Source organism: Dermochelys coriacea, chromosome 1 (genome assembly GCF_009764565.3).
Source record: "Dermochelys coriacea isolate rDerCor1 chromosome 1, rDerCor1.pri.v4, whole genome shotgun sequence".
Classification (NCBI taxonomy): Eukaryota; Metazoa; Chordata; order Testudines; family Dermochelyidae; genus Dermochelys; species Dermochelys coriacea.
In genome coordinates this window covers 166,266,851-166,279,239 of record NC_050068.2, presented here as the reverse complement: position 1 = coordinate 166,279,239, position 12,389 = coordinate 166,266,851, and the positions used below count along the sequence as shown (strand labels likewise).

Genomic DNA, 12,389 nt, shown 5'->3' with positions numbered 1-12,389 from the left:
TTTGACACACTGGTAATGAGACTTGTAAAGACATTTGCTGGACATCAAAAACTGAGTTAGGAGTCACATCCACTCAGCATCCTCTCCAAAAGTGCTAAAAACTACTTTAACTGGGTTGGAACTAGGCTCCTTGAGACCCACAAGGACAGAACAGATGCATCTTGTATGAGGTTCTACCAATGCCTTTGTGCAAGGGCTTTTGCAAACATAATGGCTAAATTCATTCTTGGTGTAATTCAGCTGATAAGTCCAAGGAAGAATTTGCCCCACACTGCCTGATTCATTTCTCCTGGAGGCTGGTGTAACTCAGTGAAGTCAATGAAGTTATAGTAGCATTATACTGACATGTGATACCAGACTCAAGACCAGGAAGGAACAATTATAGTATTATTGTAACTGGATAATAGCATTATTTACAGCATAGATACAAAATTATAAAATAAATAATCTCCGTTTTAAATTAAAAAAGAAAAGTAGCTGTTTTGGCCAGGAGTAAAGTTACGTATGTATTAAAATACAAAATTATACAAAATTTAATATGAAAATAAAAACAAACACAAAGAAAATGGTGTGCAACTATTTACATATAGACAAAAAACACAATTCTTTAAAAGGGATCACAGGACAAAGACTTCCTGGTTTTGAGGCAGCTATATTAGACTTGAGAAAAACAGTAAATGGTGTCTAGAAAGCAGGATAATAGTGGGGGGTTATTGCTAAGGGCAGTGGGTTTCTCCATTATAAGCATGTGCCATACTTTATTGAGTCAGATGCTCATAGAATGAATATCATTGTGTATATGCATTAACTAGCTGAATACACAATATCAGCTACTGCACATAACCTATTTAACCTCACATCGACTACACAGAAAGGACTGAATCAATTCTGATAAATGTTCACACTTCAATTCTGCTCCAGGTACTATCAAACACTTGTGGTAGGGATGTATTTTTTTTTGCAAATACTTTGGAAAATGGTCAGAATAGGAGCTAGTATGCTTCTGAGTTTCCCTATACAACTAACTAGCTTCAGTTAGGTCACATTTTAGTTATGACTTGCTAAAAATCTGCGTGGTAGAAAGGGGTATGGGCACTACCTAAAACATTCTGACATCTCTGTATCGAAATATATTGACCAAGTGAATTAAACCACACAGAGTGAGATCCCAGACTCACTTAAGTAAATGGCAAAGCTCCCATTGACCTCAATGCAGCCCGAGCTCTGGGACCATCCCACCTCACAGGGTACTAGAGCCCAGGCTTCAGCCCGAGCCTCTACACCACAATTAACAAGCCCCTTATCCTGAGCCAGCTGGCACAGGCCAGTTGTGGGTTTTTAATTGTGGTATAGACAGACTCTATGAGGCCGGGGATTTACCCATGGTTTAGAAAAACAAATGCATTCAGAAAATTTTAGCCCAATATATGTTAAAATGACGGAGTTCTCAACTGCTGAAGAACAGGGTTTATTATTTAAATTGAGTCATAAGAGTGTTATTCTAGATTGTTCTGATCTAGTCAGGACAGAGCATGAATGTTAGTTACATTATCTTTTGTTTCCAAAACCTTTAAATGTGACTCAGGTAGCACAAAGGTGCCCTTTGTTTTTGCAGGTTGGGTCTAAAACAGATCTCACTTCTAAGCTTTGTAGAAGGAAATCTCTAGGGGAAAGGTTTTTGCTGCACTGACTTTAAAACGCTTGCTAACAACAATTTCATTTAAAAGGATTTTTACTGGCTGCGGAAACAGATCTTTACACTGTCATCTTCCCCATTATCAAGAAAGATAACCACCATTTTGGTGTCATTTTGAGAAGAATTAAGGATTTTTACGTTTAAAACATGATTGAAAAGAGGAGCTCTCTAACTAAAGACACAAATCTGCAGAAAGGCCAGAAAGTTCTTAACAGCACTCAATGTACGGAGACTCAGGCCCTCAGAGACCAGCAAACGCATCACTTACTCAATGAACAGAGCCACCTGATGCACAGCACTCTCTCAGTTCAGCAAACGATCATTATGTGCCACAGTCCCAATGTAACATTAATGGACACAATCATGCAAAATTTAAAACAAACAACAATTTTTGCCAAGGAAAGAAACCAAGGATAAGCCTATATTCTGTGAGCAAAACAGATGGCTAGAAAATTCTTTCATGCAAAGAGTAATGCATTTTCCACACAGATAAAAGCTAAGCACTTGCAATAATGGTTTTCTTAGCACTAACATCCTTGGGAATATGAACATAGACATTCACAGGAATGTTTTCCAACCTTTCACATGATGAAAAAAGTATGTGCTAGATACTGACAAGAAACATCATGCTCCCAAGTAAGGAGTTGACCATTGTCTGCTTAGTTGATGTACACTTGGGTTTAATTAAGAATTAGAGTCTCCAAGTCCTGCAAACCATCACTTGTGCAATTAGCCCTGAGTCGCTGCTCAAGTAACAATGATTTAAATAGGCCTGTTCCTAATCCTACTGAATTCAATCAGAGCAGGATCTGATCTTAAGTAAGAGTATGCAGGACTTAGCCAAGTCAGTATAAACTGTGTTTGAAGTAGTCATAAAATAACCTGTCTCAAAATTAGAACATGAGTAATATTAATGGGAGTTATACACAGACATTGAGAAGACAAGAGTTGTGATTTTTAGCTTATTAACTGAATCAAAAGGTGCCTATTTGAGCACTGTACACGGTAGCAATAGGATGCCACATAAATCAGTGGTGACTTGTCTCAGTGTTTAAAAATGGCTGTAAAGCAGAGTCAGGGGATGCAACATGTCATAAATCTGTTCTGAATTTATTTTCCAAAGCTAACAAAAGATTGAGGCATACAGAATATGTCACAATAATTTTTTTAAAATATTATTATTATTTTGGAAAAATAAAACTTAAGACTGATGGCACAAACAGAATATCAGTAAGGAAAAAGCATACATTCTACAATAAACTTCTGGGAGAACAACGCTCCCTGTAAACTAACTGAATTAGATGGAGAAATAAAACTGTAATAGAATTGTTGAGTTCTCCTTGAATTAGTTTAAAATAAAATATAGCTGTGTAGAAAGAGGATTTTCTAGATGTACTGGCTGAAGTCCCATTTCAAATTTCATTTTTTCTCAATACACTAATTTTCCTCTCTCCTCTTCTTCCTTTTCTTCAATAAAATATTCATGATAGCAATTACAGAAAATAAAGCTAACTTAATAGCTCACAAGTTTTTGACAAACTGAACTTTTAGATTGCAGAGGAAAGGATGAAATTTATTAACTTCCAAGTTAAATTTGAAGCACCTCACAAGACAACAGACTGCAAATTTAAAATTAGATTCTGGTGGGAGGTCTCGGTAACAAATCTCTATTTTTCTCCTGGAGTTTGAGTTTGGAGGCTGTGAGGACCAGAACAATGATAAAATCAACAGCAAGAACTAATTCTATAGAAATGAACTTTTACTAAATTCTGCAAACCAACAAAAAAGATTTTTACTCAACTCACAAAAACCACACAGAATGAGAACAATTTACAATAGTAACTAAAAAGGGATACACAGATTTTTCGGCAATTAAAATCTTTTTTTTCCAAAAGAGATTAAAGTTCCAGAGTAAGCTTATACCTTTGAGTTTCTCAGAAACTGCAATGGAATATTTCATTGTTTTGAATTAAGAGCTTTTTAGCCAGACATTTCTTTTTATAATCCACTTTAAATATGTTAAAGCATGGGATGTACTCCAAAAAGGCCCTGCAGGCCACTCAAAAGCAGTGGGAGGAAATGGGAGGTGAGGAGGGAGAGGGAGGAAAGGATGTCATCAGTAGCTGCTTGATAGAAATTCTAATGCTTTTGTATTGCTAAATGGGGGTAACCATAAACCACATGCAGTTTCTCCAAATTTCCCCCTCCCACAAACCATATACAACATAGCAAACTCCTAAAGAAAATACATAGACACACACATACCTTACAAGGCAGTACAGGTAGCCAATGCAACTTTCCCCAAGAGAATTGTGGCATTTAGATGTATAGAATTGCAAATGATGTCAAAATGAACAGTTACTGGAACCACAGAATCTGTCAGCACCTGCCACTCAGCGCCTCCATTATTGTCTCATCAGAGTCTATGAATATATGCCAAAAACCTGGTGGGGGAGGAGGGAGAGAGAGAAATAGGCAAAGGATTAGCAAAAATTGTTAGAAAGGAGGACATTTTCTGCCAAGTCCTATTTTCATCACTTACCTAAGAAACATTATATAATACAGTGCTTAAATTCTGTATTTAAATTATATATATATATAAAATGACAATAGCAGAATCACTGAAAACCTCAGTCTAACACTTTATGAAGCCAAACCGACAGTATGCACGCCATACATTTTCTTACCACTTTAAGAATCTTATAGAAATTGACAAGAGACTGCTGAGAGCAAACAGAATGATACAGGACTGGAGGGTCTTAGTGACAGGTCAGAAAAATTACATTTGTATTGGGTTTTCTGGTTTTGGTTGGTTGGTTTTTGAGGGGGTGGGAGAGAGAAAAGTTACTAAACAGGGTCCCACATAAAAGATACTCAACACTCCCCTCAGAATTCTGTGCATGGCTATTTTGTATTTCTTTCTGCCTGAAGATGGCTCACAATTAGGTTAAGGAAGAGGTCCTGCCTTCTTTTTTTTTTTTTTTTTTTTTAAACACAAACAATAGTTCAATCTGTACAATTTACTAAAATGCACAGCAATGTAACACCGGTATAATGAACATAATGAAAGGAGTCAGAGATTACAGAAAATTTACACATACAGAGTATACTGTGAGGTAAACTATGCACACTAAAGGAACAGACTAGGAGATGATTCTGTACTCACTTACACACGTGAATAATCCTAAAGTTACTTTTGTGTGTGTATGCGCGCACGCATGCACACACGCACGCACGATCAAACTCCTAGGCCTGATGTCATTTAAAAGTTCATTACCAAGTGTTCCTTAGACACTAGCATAGGTCTACACTGCAGCTGGGAGTAGGCCTCCCCGCTTAGGTAGACAGATTCATGCTAGCAGGGTTCGAGCTAGCATGCTAAAAATAGCGGTATGGACATTGCAGCTCCAGTGGAGACTCAGGCTAGATATCCAAGCTCAGAACCAGGGGGTTGGGTGGGGCTTGAGAGTCGGAGTTGTCACTCGAGCCATAACGTCCATACTGCTGTTTTTAGTGCACTAGCTCGAGCCCTGCTAGCACAAATCCATCTACCCACATTGGAAGGCTCATTCCCAGCTGCAGTAGATGTATGGTCCTTATGGTCCAATCCTGTGAGATGCTAAGAACTGTAAATTCCGTGGGACTTTTGGGTACTCATTGTTTTGCAGGATCAAGCTCTGAAGTCATTACATTTCCCTTTATGCAGCCAAGTTGCAAGGCGAAGAGGCAAATGAAAGAAGTGGATCATCAAGAAGCATTGCAAACAGAATTATTACATGGGTTTTACATATTTTCAAAAGATTACAAGAACGATGAATTCAGAATAGATCAATGATGCCATTTACATTTTTATCCTCGCTTGGTTGGATTCTCAAAAGGAAGTGATGAGAGTTACCAACTCCTTTTTTAAATTAAAAAAATTCTAATTTTTTGCCTTCCCCTTTATGTCTCCCTCGTACTCCCCACTCCCCCAAACTGCTGGTTGAGATCTGAAAAGAAGTTCATGTATTGCTGGCAGAAATTAATAAAATGAAGCTCATTTATATTGAAATGGACTCATTATCATGCCAGCTGACAATAATTTACAAGGCTGGAATCTTGATGGAAAACAAGGTCCTACAGGCAAGTGTCCTTCCACCTGCGTCTCATGTGTAGGAAATAATTGTATATTTAACATGCTTTATTTTTTAAGAAAAAAAGTTTTACCTTCTGTTTTTTTCCCCCTGCTGTATCTATATTTGCCACAGATAAGTTATTTTCAAAGAAAACTAAACTGTAGTGCAGTATTATCAGCTTTTACATTCTATAGTTGTTGGTTTTTTGTTTTTTTTGAAGAGTTTGTTATTCATCTGAAATAATCTGCTCCAATCTGAAATTTGGCAAAAAAAGATCAGAATCCTGGTCACTTTTATGAGAATTAAAATAATAGTAATAATAATGTTGACTGTTTCATATGAAGTTTTTGCTCCTAACCAAATAATTCTCTTTTAGTATTTCAGTACTAGAACACCTAAAGGAAAAGAGTTGTTTTTTCAAAGGGGAAAAAATTCAAGTGGGTGTTTCAACTTAGGGAATTGGATTACTCTCACTTTCTCTCTCTAGATCTATCCACATCTGTATCAATATGTGTGTGAATGTGCACACATGCTTTCTTGATGATGTATCATTATCTCGTGATTCTTTTCCAGTAGAGTCAGCTCCTATTAGTTACTAATTAGTTACTAATTCAAAGGAACTCTGCCAAATGCAAAAATCATTTTTTTTTAAAAAATCAGTTTAATACTTAACTTTGTCTCTAGTACACCTTAGAAAACACTGCAACTACCAGTTTATTGCTTCATCTCACCCTTTGGTTTTCTGCAAAAGCAGAAGTTCTTCAACATTCCCAAGTCAGGTGCAGATTTTGAATTCTAGCAGAAAGGTCTTCATGGGAATAATGGGGTCTGCTTCTTCCCCAGGAGGAGTGGCACAGAAGGGAAATGCCTCCCCACAGGCGAAGGGGATGGGACACACACACACCCATGAGAGGGAACAGCTGGGTTCTGAACAGAGACTCGGGGCTTGTCTACTGCAAGTCATGTCGTTATGACTTACGTTGCTCAGGGGTGTGAATAAGCCACCTCCCTGAGCAATATAACTTACAGCGACTGAAGCACCAGTGTGGGCAGTGCTCTCCTGTTGACACAGCTACCACCTCTTGTAGAGCTGGCTTTAGCAAGCCAACATGAGCGCTCTCTCCATCAGACGCGCTACAGCGGTGCAGCTGCATTCTGTAGTGCTTCTAGTGTAGACTAGCCCTCAGTACCAGTAACTTCGTTCCCTCTGTAGGGCACCATCCCCCCTGTACAGAACATTTGCTCAGTGCTCTGCTGGATGCTACAGAGTTAGTGGAGCGTGGAACCAAGCAGAGCATTGACAGCCTATTCATGGACATGACATAACACAGTGATGCGCATGGTATGGACGTGCTCTTGCAGACCCAAAAATACACACACTTGTCAGTGACCATGTTCAATCTTTATGTCTCGGTTGTAAACAACTACAGGAAAACTTAAAAAAACCCACCAAATCTGAAATGTAGTTTTTCCAAACTACTGGTTTCAAAAATACCCTAAATTTGCAGTCTCAGACCTGGTTCCTGGAAACCTGCATACACGTACTTAACTTTTACTCACATGTGTAGCCCCCTTTGAGTCACTGTTCTTTGCGATATTCGGGCCAAATTAACTTTGTGAATATTCATTTAATGACTATGAAAAAGTATCCTGAAAAGTCAGGCCACATAATTTCTCAGAGGATGAGCAGCCAAAATTCCCACTTGCGTTGTGTGCACTAAAAATTAGGCCACTGACATTGCAACTATCAACCCAGTGTGTTTGGATGTAAGGTCCCTAAAAATGAGGTTACAGTCAGAAAGGTGACTATATAAAAATAGCAGCAATTTATTCATCACATTTGCTACCTACATGTAACCAGGGTTATATCTGTTGACTTACTGACAAAAAAAACATTACTTCCCATTGGTACCAAAGAACCAATACACATACAGGAGAATGAAACAGCTCATGAACTGTCAACAGAAATGCAGAACTTTGGAATATGGGATTACATAATAATACATAAAATAATAAAATGTAAATATTATGTGAATCACAGAAAGCCCTGTTAGGGATGGTCTAAAGCTTCCAACGATGGGGACTCCAGCACCTCCCTTGGAAGCCTATTCCAGAGCTTAACTACCCTTATTGTTAGAAAGTTTTTCCTAATATCCAACCAAAATCTCTCTTGCTGCAGAATTACGCCCATTACTTCTCTAATAAACATTCAGATATGACTATGAGAATTATAAGCTTTTTTCAATTATATTTTCACTTCCTTATTTTATAATACAAACACATTTTTAGAAAAGTAATAACATTTCAAAAGTACATCTACAGATGTGAGACAAACTAATAATTAGCCCAACCCATCATCCCGCTCTATGAAGCCCACAGTAATTCTATTATAAACTTCCACAGTTTATATAGACCAATGGAGGATACCACATAGCCATTTCAAATAGAAAATATTAAATATCAATAAGTAACTTTGGGCTGCATTCTCAATACCACCACACCTGTTCTATGCCAGTGTAATACTGGTACAAAGCCAGAGTAATGATTTAGACCCTTTAATGTAACTAGAGACCATGTCCCTTCACTAACATGAGCGGTGACTTTAAGTCCATGAGACTATGCACAGCACTGAGGCTCCGAGCTTGGCAGTAAGGCACTGCATGATCTAGCGGATTTTTAAATAAGTTCAGTTTGATGTGTTTATGCCCAGTCTGTGTTTTCTTTTGGTAAATATTCCAGCAAACCAGTCTGCTGGTTGTGGAAACAGTAAATTTTAAACCAATAGTGACAAATATTCATTGAAAGTGATGTTTTAACTTTTATCTGATTAGCACCTGATCTGAAGGAATATGCTCCTCCGGCCAGAGAAGAGAAGTGAGACAGATGTCTAATCAAAACTGACCAACAGAGCTGGAATTTCAAACATTTGCAACAAACTGCTCACTAGCAAGCCAGAAGACTCAACGTTTTCCATGGGAGTTTTTTGGAAAACAAATGTTGAATAATGACTCCATTTGAAGAAAATCATGGCCCATTCATGAAGAATTCACTAACAGAAAATGAAGCTAAACTAGTCAAATAAATTATTCCTCCAGCTTGAACAACACTTTTACACATATCTATAAATAGAAACAAAAATGAGCCCTCTCAGGAGACCTGCAATCTCAATAACAACTGACAGTTAACATCCTTGAATCACAGATAAAGTCAACAAAACCCGAAAAATGGTGTTAACAAGGGTCCATGGGGGCATGGTGGTGAATCTGTGGAAGAGGAGAATAAGTAGCCAGTGAAGGGAAAAGCTACCTTTTCAATGCTCTGTTATTTTTGTACTGTGGTATTTGAGTAACTCCCAGGATTTTTTTAAATTGTTTTCAGGGGTATCTTTATGTATTTTCAGTTTCCCTCCCTTCTTCCTCCTCCTCCTCCCCCCATTATTAATGGTGGGAAAATCCCCCTCTCTCCCAGAGGGTAAATCAGCAAGGACTTATACATTAGAAGAGAAGCAGGGCAACATAAGAAAAGGATTCTAATTTCAAATTGTAAGCCATAAGTAAAACAAGGGAAACTGAGTGGAATTCCCTGGAGCCCTACTACAGGTTAAAAAGGAGCTTGTGTGCCCATTCCCGGGAAGTGGGGGCTTTCATAATCTGCCCTTGGAAGCAGAGACCAATGTTAAGCCACAGGAGGAGCTGCAGGAAATGAGAAAGATTGGCAGGACCTGTTCTGCCTTCTCTGGTGTGATTAGAGTAGCTATTGACCCATCTACATGTTTACAGTCAATTGGATTTCTCAAAAAATAAAAAAATACCTCAAAGTGCAGGTAAAATAAGAGTTGGCTCTAATTCATTTATCTTAAAGTTATGTATTATTATTAAAATTAACTTGAAACATACTTTTCTTTTGTGCCAAGTGAATAGAGAACAGCTGATACTTATCAGTACAGCGGTGTGCCAAAGACACATATATCAAAGACAACAACCAAAGTAGTCACATGAAAGACATTTTTTTAAAAATGTCAAATAGAAAGAGAATAACTGCTTAAGTGATAAACACGCAAATGTCCAGTACCTAATGAAGCTTAGGATGCGACAGTACTACTCACAGTAAGAGAAATACAGAACACAAAGTAAAAAATGGAGCACAGACATAGATTAGACAGTGCACTATTTTAGAAACTAATATTAATAATTGAAACCTTTTCCTTATGTGAATGGAAAGCCATTGTATAACTACACAAATAAACGGAGGACATAAGATTTAAAAGACACAGAAAAAAATTAAGGCATATCAGAGATGGATATCAAAAGTATTTACTGTAAATCCATATTTAAGTATGCAAATAAGTGGCTTGATTTTCAGGAAGGGCTGAGTATTCATAGCTCATATTGGAATGGGAGCTATGGAGGCCAAGCACCTTCAGAAATCAGGCCACTTAATGAGGTGTCTAACTATGGGTTTAGATACTTAATTTTAGATACCCAAATTTGAATACTATGGAGGGATAAGAACCCCACATGCGGCATTCGAGAGATCTAAAGAAAAAGGAGTCAAGTTAATCCAAGCAAATGCATGATCAGAGCAACTTCAGTATTTTGGTTGCATTTGCTCAGCTATATAAAAGCTATTTAAGTAAGACACAAAAAGTGCTAAAGTAGCAGCAGTTACTGAAACGAGGCCACTGAAAAGTTGTGTTGCGCAAAGCAAAGTATCAAGGGTGGTGATTTACTTTATGTTTATTCCACACCTTGCAGAAGTTTTGGGGGTGTTTGGGGACCTCTCAGAGAAAGATTCTGAGTTTCAATCTGATGCCCAGTAACATTCTGCCTTCACCAAAATAAAGCAACTAATTGCCAGTGCAGATACACTGCCCAGCTATGAGAGGAAGGATGTTCCAGTGGAAAGGGCACTGGCTGGAAACCTGGGTTCAATTCCCTGCTCCATCACAGACTTCGTGTGCATCCTTGGCCAAATCACTTAGTCTCTCTGTGCCTTAGTTCACCATCTATAAAATGGGCATAACAGCACCTCTCTATTGTGTGGGGGTGTTGTAAGAATAAATACATTGAAGATTGTGAGATGCTCAGATATGGGGGCTGTGGAAGTAATGGGAAGAAGTGTGTTTTCTACCCATGAAAGCTTACGCCCAAATAAATCTGTTAGTCTTTAAGGTGCCACCGGACTCCTCATTGCTTTTTTTTAAAAGCAGTACAGTCACACATAAGAAATGTTCAGGTGGCTATATCCAAGTGAGGATCTGGGGCTGTCTCTCTGCAAGAAGAGAAGTCAGGGTTTTCGACATCAAAGTCTCTCACATCCAAAGAAATAAACTGCATAGACTGAAAGAGAGATATAGGCAATGGTGTCTCATGGGGAGCACCTCCATCAATGTGCACAGGAGAAAAAGTTACAATGGCATCTAACCACAAGCCTATGGAGGCCATCATAAAAAAACTCTTGCAACAGTGCCACGAAGCTATGAATGAAATTGCCCCAGCAGAAAATATGACTTGATTAAACACAAACCTAGAAGGGATATGCCAGTCACTAGTATCTTAAACAGATTATTTCCGACAGGGCATAACAATATGGAGGAGACATTTGAGGCATACATTCACATTGTCATATCCAGTTTACCTGTACTGGACAAGAAAATGACAGCAGTCAGGGTTGCAACAGTTTGCTAGTTGTCTACAGTGCTGGAAATTCTTTGCTGAGTAATAAAATAAAAATGTTTGTTTCTGTATAAAGCAAAAGAGTTCTGGACATTCTATGAGGAATGAACAGGAGCCCATCTGTGAAAGTGAAAGGCATGTGGTTCCATAATAACTGAAATTTGGAATAATAAATATGCATTCGGGGGCACGTGGGAACAGAATAGGCCAAGCGAAGGACCAAATATTGCTGGTTTGACCTGATATCAACACACCAATCAAAGAAGAGCACATTCACCAGTCCAGATATTACAATAACACAAAACACCTACCCTTTTTCTACCGGTAGGAGAAAGAGCATACATCCACAACCCTGATAGTCAGCAACAACCTGGCATTGTCAAAGCCAACTACTCACACCAAGATCATATCTTGCACACACTGACAACAGAGGAACATTGGGCCATAGCTGCAGAAATCTGTTCTTATCACAAGTTTACCTTAGTTTGACTGATTCTGGTTCTGACACAGGAAGTTCTATCTTCCGGCCAGATGACAGTTTTGTTCAATTTGAGCACTTTCCCCTGGCCACACAATATTTTGTAACCAGAATCCACAGAGAATTTGAAAGACACTAACAATTAATGTGCTGGCCTGACTTGCCAGATGTAAAACCATGGGTGGGAATGAATTATCAATATTTATTAAGGAATTCCTATGTGAATAATGTGGGCTGTGGTAGCAATGTTTTGAAATATTGGGTTATAGCAAATTTCAAAAATCTGGTAACAATAAACTCAATGGACTAGATTCTCACTAGCACGGAGATCCACTAATGCAAGGAAGACAGAGACCATTAGGGAACCGGTTATAGCTCCCTGATTCTGTAATTGTGATTCTCTCACCCCAGCCCTTGCCTCAGTA

The 12,389-nt window shown here is 38.3% G+C and overlaps 1 protein-coding gene across 6 annotated transcripts in view; it reads right to left on the bottom strand.

Moving 5' to 3' along the window:
• TIAM1 (TIAM Rac1 associated GEF 1) overlaps positions 1-12,389 on the bottom strand; it is a 272,534-nt gene that overhangs the window by 98,898 nt on the left and 161,247 nt on the right. For all 6 annotated transcript variants that reach the window (XM_043508816.1, XM_038375199.2, XM_043508788.1 and 3 more), the window contains one exon: positions 3,962-4,140. The gene's annotated coding sequence lies outside the window, so the exon portion shown is untranslated. The remainder of the gene's footprint in view (positions 1-3,961; positions 4,141-12,389) is intronic.